Source organism: Bos taurus, unplaced genomic scaffold (genome assembly GCF_002263795.3).
Source record: "Bos taurus isolate L1 Dominette 01449 registration number 42190680 breed Hereford unplaced genomic scaffold, ARS-UCD2.0 Super-Scaffold_1723_ScbfJmS_2085, whole genome shotgun sequence".
NCBI classification, from domain to species: Eukaryota; Metazoa; Chordata; class Mammalia; order Artiodactyla; family Bovidae; genus Bos; species Bos taurus.
Genome location: NW_020192292.1, coordinates 3,602,376 through 3,610,236, shown reverse-complemented (window position 1 = coordinate 3,610,236; position 7,861 = coordinate 3,602,376).

The following is a 7,861-nucleotide window of genomic DNA, read 5'->3' as shown; positions in this document are numbered from 1 at the left end:
AAATTATGTTCAGGTTAATATTTTCTAATTCAAACATTATAAAGCAAGGGACTATATGCAGAATGATATGAGTATTCACTCCTCCAGTAGCTCATCAAACATGCATTGAGCAGTGACCATAATATTGTGTCTCATGTGTTCAGGTGTTTGGGTTTACAGAGATGAATTAAATATGCTTGTCCTTGCTGTATATTCAGTTCAGTTCAGTTCAGTCGCTCAGTCATGTTCGATTCTTTGTAACCCCATGAACCTCAGCACGCCAGGCCTCCCTGTCCATCACCAACTCCTGGAGTTCATCCAAACCCATGTCCATTGAGTTGGTGATGTCATCCATCCATCTCATCCTGTGGCGTCCCCTTCTCCTCCTGCCTTCAATCTTGCCCAGCATCAGGGTCTTTTCCAACTAGTCAGTTCTTTGTATCAGGTGGCCAAAGTATTGGAGTTTCAATTTCAACATCAGTCCTTCCAATGAATATTCAGGACTGATTTCCTTTAGGATGGGCTGGTTGGATCTCCTTGCTGTCCAGGGGACTCTCAAGAGTCTCCTCCAACACCACAGTTCAAAAGCATCAATTCTTCAGTGCTCAGCTTTCTTTATAGTCCAATCCATACATGGCTACCGGAAAAAACCATAGCCTTGACTAGACGGACTTTGTTGACAAAGTAATGTCTCTGCTTTATAATATGCTCTCTAAGTTGGTCATAACTTTTCTTCCAAGGAGCAAACATCTTTTAATTTCATGGCTGCAGTCACCATCTGCAGTGATGTTGGAGCCCCCCAAAATAAAGTCAGCCATTCTTTTCCCATCTATTTGCCATAAAGAAATGGGACCAGATGCTATGATCTTAGTTTTCTGAATATTGAGTTTTAAGCCAACTTTTTCACTCTTCTCTTTCACTTTCATCATGAGGCTCTTTAGTTCTTTGCTTTCTGCTGAAAGTGTGATGTTACCCATAAGGAGTTATGCTAACCCTAACCCTGTGTACGAGACAACAAAAGAGACAGTGATGTATAGAACAGTCTTATGGACTCTGTGGGAGAGGGAGAGGGTGGGAAGATTTGGGAGAATGGCATTGAAACATGTAAAATATCATGTATGAAACGAGATGCCAGTCCAGGTTCGATGCACGATACTGGACGCTTGGGGCTAGTGCACTGGGATGACCCAGAGGGATGGTATGGGGAGGGAGGAGGGAGGAGGGTTCAGGATGGGGAACACATGTATACCTGTAGTGGATTCATTTTGATATTTGGCAAAACTAATACAATTATGTAAAGTTTAAAAATTAAATAAAATTTAAAAAAATAAATAAATAAAAAAGAAAAAAAAATAGAGTTTGACCAAAAAAAAAAAAAAAAAAGAATAGAGAAAAATGGCCCATGAAACCAACAGCCATCATTGATGATAGAGGGATACCAAGATACATGAGAGAAGGATACTAAAGGTTGCACAGTGAAGGAGTCTCAGGGGGCCCTAATAGAAGTTCTTGTTCTATGGTAATTGGGGGCAGGTTATAGAATCTTTTGACACAGGGAGTATCATTCAAGGCGGGCCTGTTTAGATGTTACAGAGTGGGAAAAAAAAGTTTATATGAGGAAACGTTGCCTCCAGAATCTAAAAATCTCTAAAACATGTTGGGTTTGTTTTAACAATATGGGTACTAAGAAGACTAAAAGCTGTTTCTCAACACTGTCAAGATTGGAGTAGTCCTCACCACTTACCAAATAATTTTCAGGAACTTAACTGAAGTGGTGGGACCGTGTACCATGTGTGTCATCAGAATCTCCTCAAAAGAGGATGTTATCAGTGTGAAGTCATAAGTGTGTACCTGAAAAAGCTAAAGCTTGTGAAAATATTGCTTGCAAAGTCTATGTGACATGGCAGGTTTGGACACTGGGCCCACTGAGTAGCCACGAGAATGTGTTTCATGTCCTTTACAAGGTGAATGTTAAGTGTAACTGAGAGGTTGTTGAAATAGGCACTGGAAAGATTATGCTAGACAAATGCTTTGCTGTGACTACAAAGTATTTACCAGTTATTCAGTGGAAGCAGTATTTTCAATAATATACATGGAGCCCTAGTGAGTGGGGCCATGACACCAAGGGTACACGTTCACAGTGAGACACTGTTCTTGTTTTCCAGTTTTAAGATCAAGTAAAATTTTTCTGTTAAGTGCAGCAAAGTGGAGATAATCACACCTTCTCTAAATTGGTCTCGATAATGGGTTTCAATCTGTGAGGATCGTACTTTCATATAGAATGAATCTTTCCAAAATGCATTCACCATTGCACTGAAAAGAATAAAATACTTAGGAATAAATTTACTTAAAGTAACAAAAGACATATAGAGAAAATATAAAACACTGATGAAAGAAGTCAAAGATGACACAAATAGATGGAGAAATATCCCATCATCGGGGATGGGAAAATCAATATAGTGAAAATGAATATACTACCCAAAGCAATTTATAGATTCAATGCAATCCCTATCAAGCTACCAACAATATTTTTCACATAATTGGAACAAATAATTTCACAATTTGTATGGAAATACAAAAAACCTCAAATAGCCAAAAAATCTTGAGAAAGAAGACTGGAACTGGAGGAATCAACTTGCCTCATTTCAGACTATACTACAAAGCTACAGTCGTCAAGATAGTATGGTGCTATAAGAAATTTAAAATTTAAAATTAAAAACAAATTTTAAAATTTTAAAAATTATTAAAAAAACAAACAACAAAAAAAATTAAATCATGCTATACATACAAAAAAAAAAAAAAAAAAGAAGCATCAGTGAACTCAAAATAGAGCTATAGAAATTGTTCAATCAGAACTACAGAGTAAAAAAAAAAAAAAAAAAAAAAAAAAACCAGAAAGAAAACAGGAAAAAAGAACAGAATCTCAAAGACCTATGGGATAACATCAAGCATATAATAGGAACCCAAAAGAGAGGAAAGAGTGAATGATTCTGAAAAATATTTGAAGGAAAAAGGCCAAAACCTCAAATTTGATGAAAAACAAATGTATATATAGATTCAAGAAGCACAAATAATCCTAAAAAAAAAAAAAAAAGAACATTTATTAAGCAGCATCACTGACGCATGCCTCCCAGTTTGGATATAATCAAAAATATTAAGTCATGATAAGGGCAAAATTGTAGGTATAAGGGTGTTTCTAGCAGAAATGTTAATAAAACAATGAAAATGCAAAAAAAAAATAGTATGGTGGCTATAAGAAATACAGAAAATATAGATCAATGGAACAAAATAGGAAACCAGAGATAAATCCACTCACCTTATGGACACTTATCTTTCACAAAGGAAGCAAAATATGGAATAGGGAAAAGACAATCTCTTTAACAAGTGGTGCTGGAAAAACTGGTCAACCAGCTGCAAAGGAATGAAACTAGAACACTTTATAACACCATACACAGAAATAAACCTGAAATGGATTCAAGATCTAAATGTAATACCAGAAACTATAAAACTCTTACAGGAAATCATAGGCAGAACTCTCTCTGACATAATCAAAGCAAGATTTTCTATGACCCACCTGCCAGAGAATGGAAATAAAAACAAAAATAAACAAACTGGACCTAAGGTAAAATTAAAAACTTTTGCACAAAGAAGGAAACTATAAGTAAGGTGAAAAGACAGACTTCAGAATGGGAAGAAAATAGCAAAGGAAACAATGGACAAATCATTAATCTACAAAATATACAAGCAGCTACTGCACTTCAACACCAAAAAAATAAATGACCCAATCAAAAAGTGGGCCAAAGAACTAAACAGACATTTCTTCAAAGAAGATATACAGATGACTAACAAACCCATGGAAGGATGAGCAATATTACTCATTATCAGAGAAATTCAAATCAATAACACAATGTGGTACCATCCTACCGCTGGTTAGAATGATTGCCATTAAAATGTCCAGAGATAATAAATGCTGGAGTGGATGTTGAGAAAAGGGAACCTTCTTATTCTATTGGTGGGAATGCAAACTAGTACAGCCACTATGGAGAACACTGTGTAGATTTCTTAAAAATGGGAAAAACCTGCCCATATGACCCAGAAATCCAAACTGCTGGGCATAAACTCTGAGGAAACCAAAAATTGAAAGGAACACATGTACCCCAATGTCCACTGCAGCACTGTTTACAATAGCTAGGACCTGGAAGCAACCTAGATGTCCATCGGCAGACAAATGGATAAGGAAGTTGTGGTACATATACACAATGGAATATTACTCAGCTATAAAAGAGAATGCATTTGAGTCAGTTCTAATGAGATGAATGAAACTGCGCCTCTTATATAGAGTGAAGTAAGGCATAGAGAAACACTAAATACAATATATAACACATATGTATGGGAATTTAGAAAGATGGTAACAACACCCTATATGCAAGATCAGAAAAAGAGACCAGATTAAAGAACAGACATTTGGGACTATGTGGGAGAAGGTGAGGGAGTGAAGGTTTGAGAGAATAGCAATGAAACATGGTTATATTGCCATATGTAAAACAGATATGGCCAGTGCAAGTTTGGTGCATGAAGCAGTGGTCCCTCAAAGCTGGTGCTCTGGGACAGACCTAGAGGGATGGCATGGGGAGGGAGGGTGGAGGGTGTTTCACAATTGGGGGACACATGTACACCTGTGCTGATTCATGTTGATGTATGGCAAAAATCACCACAAATATTGTAAAGTAATTAGCCTCCAATTAAATAATTAACAGAAGAAAACACTGAGGGGAAAAGTGTTACTTATCTAAGGGGAAAAGCCCATAGGTCATATTTTTAAAGATGATCACAGGGGCCGAAGACTGAATTTTACTACTCACCGGGTCAGATAATCCACATGCACTAGAGGATATTTTGCGGTAATGGGTGTTTTAGCTATGGGAAATGTAGGCATAGAAATAATTCCAATTTAAGGTTAGGTATATCTGTTTTTATTTTGTGTTCATTTAGTCCCTGGATGTTTTTATCAGCTTGCCCAAATTTGGGCCAGAAAAGGAACTGAAACTGATGAGGCTTAAAAACTCAATTGTCAAACATCATAAGTGGCATCTGACTATTACACACAGCCACCACCCCTACATCACCCCTCTCCCCAGCTGGGACCTCCCAGACACACAGAAATACCAAGTCCTTTTCCTCCTCACCAGTGGGATAAAGTGTTCAGGAAGAAGTCTCCAGTGCTCAGAAATATTCAGTCTTCAGCGCTCAGTTTCTTCATCTTGTCCTCATTCCCAGTGTCCTGGCTAACTATGGATGGCTGGTCTGGGCCCAAACTGAAAGGATTCCACTTCCTCCCTTCTCACACACCTGACCTTAACTTCCTTCCCTCCATTCTCATAAAAAACAGATACAAAACATCATTTTACAGCTTGTTGATATTTTAATTATCAACATCTGATACCCTTGGGTCTCTAAGAGGTGACCCATCACTGTATGTTTGATCTGCACAAATGACTATCTGCCAGTGCTTTTCATGGAGTGACAGCAGATTGTGCAAAGGTCTCGGGATCCAGGTGAGCACAGAAGGGTACTTGGAGAATTGCTGCCATCACTTCACAAGACAAGATGGATCTTTAAACCAAAATTTGGTTTTGTATGTCGAGACTGATGACACAAATACACAGAGCATATGAAAAAATTCATTACTCATATAATGAGTTTTTTCTGGGAGAGCAGACAAAGCTCTTAATCATGTTCAAGAATGGCTTAAGAGAGCAGAGGAAGGAGACTGACTTTGGCTTTTATGGTGGTTAAAGGGATAAAGCTGGAGAGTTCCAAACCATAGGTCAAGGCTTGGATGGTCTAAACTTCTTTTGGCCCATAAAAGAGAATACCTATATCTGATACCTTTCTTATCAGATATAGGTAAGTAGGGAAAGAGATGTGGTAGGGCTGTTTTATGGAGAAAGGCAATGGACCCCACTCCACTACTCTTGCCTGGAAAATCCCATGGATGGAGGAACCTGGAAGGCTGCAGTCCATGGGGTCGCTGAGGGTCGGACATGACTGAGCGACTTCACTTTCACTTTTCATTTTCATGCATTGGAGAAGTAAATGGCAACCCCATCCAGTGTTCTTGGTGGGCTGCCATCTATGGGGTCGCACAGAGTCGGACACGACTGAAGCGACTTAGCAGCAGCAGCAGCAGGGCTCTTTCATATAACAATATTATTGTAAATGCAAGGTATGTAGCACAGTTTTGAATTATCATGACCAGTATAACCAAGCTTCTCATATTGTTTCAGTTAACTGCTTTTCACTAGATTTTTTGTTCTTGTTCAGTGGCTCAGTCATTCCCACTGTTTGCAACCCATGGACTACATCACACCGGGCTTCCCTGGCCTTCACCATCTCCTGGAATTGCTCAACTCATGTCCTTTGAGTTGGTGATGCCATCCAAACTTTACACCCTCTGTCATTTCCTTCTGCTCCTGCCTTCCATCTTTCTCAACATGAGGGTCTTTCCAATGAGTCAACTTTTCATCTCAGTTGGCCAAATTGTTGGAGCTTCATCTTCAGCACCCATACTTTCAATGAATATTCAGGGTTGATTTTCTTTAGGATTGACTGATTTGATCTCCTTGATGTCCAAGGGACTCTGAAGTGTTTTTCCAGCACCACAGTTCAAAGGCATCAGTTTTTTGGTGCTCAGCTTTTTTATTTTCCAGCTCTCCCATCCATTCAAGACTACTGGAAAAACTATTGCTTTGACTATACCAGACCTTTGTAGGCAAAGTATATCCTGCTTTTTATATTACTCTATAGGTTTCTCATTTCTATTCTTCAAGTAGGATGTGTCTTTTTAATTTTATGTTGCAGTTACGTCCATAGTATTTTGGAGCCAGAAAATAATCTGTCATGTTGAATTGTTTCCCATTTATTGCCATTTAGTGATTGGACAAGATGCCATGTTCTTAGATTTTAAATGTTGAGTTTTAGCCAGCTTTTCACTCTTCTTTCACCTTCATCAAGCGCTCTTTAATTCCTCTTTGCTTTCTGCCATAGGGTGGTGCCATCTGCAGCAGTTCAGTTACTGAATCATGTCTGACACATTGCATCCCCATGGAATGCAGCATGCTAAGCTTCCCTGGCCTTCACCATCTCCTGGAGTTTGCTCAAACTCATGTCATCTCATTGGTGACACCATCCAGTGATTCATCCTCTGTAATCTGCTTCTCCTCCTGCCTTCAGTCTTTCCCACCATCAAGATCTTTTCCAATGAGGTCAGTTTTTTTGCATCTGGTGGCCAAAATCTTGTGCTTCATCTTCCAGTCTCGGTACTTCCAATGAATATTCAGGACTGATTTCTTTACAATTGATTGGTTTAATCTCCTTGCAGTTCAAGGGACTCTCAAGAGTCTTCTCCAATATCACAGTTCAAAAGCATCAGTTCTTTTGGCCATACTTTCTTTATGGTCCAACTCTCATATCCATACATGACTACTGTGAAAACCATAGCTTTGACTAGATGGACTTTTTCAGTAAAGTAAAATCTCTGCTTTTGAATAAATTTGTCTCTGTTTGTCATAGCTTTTTCTTCCAAGGAGCAAGTGTCTTTTAAATTCATGGCTGCAGTCACAATCTGCAGTGATTTTGGAGCCCAAGAAAATAAAATCTGTTACTTTTTCCATTATTTCCCCATCTATTTGCCGTGAAGTGATGGGACCACATTCTTAGTTTTTTGATTGTTGAGTTTTGAGCCAGTTTTTTTTTTTTTTTTTCACTCTCCTCTTTCACTTTCATCAGGAGGCTCTTCAGTTCCTCTTTGCTTTCTGCCATAAGGGTGGTGTCATCTGCATATCTGAGGTTTGATATTTCTCCCTGAAATCTTGATTCCAGC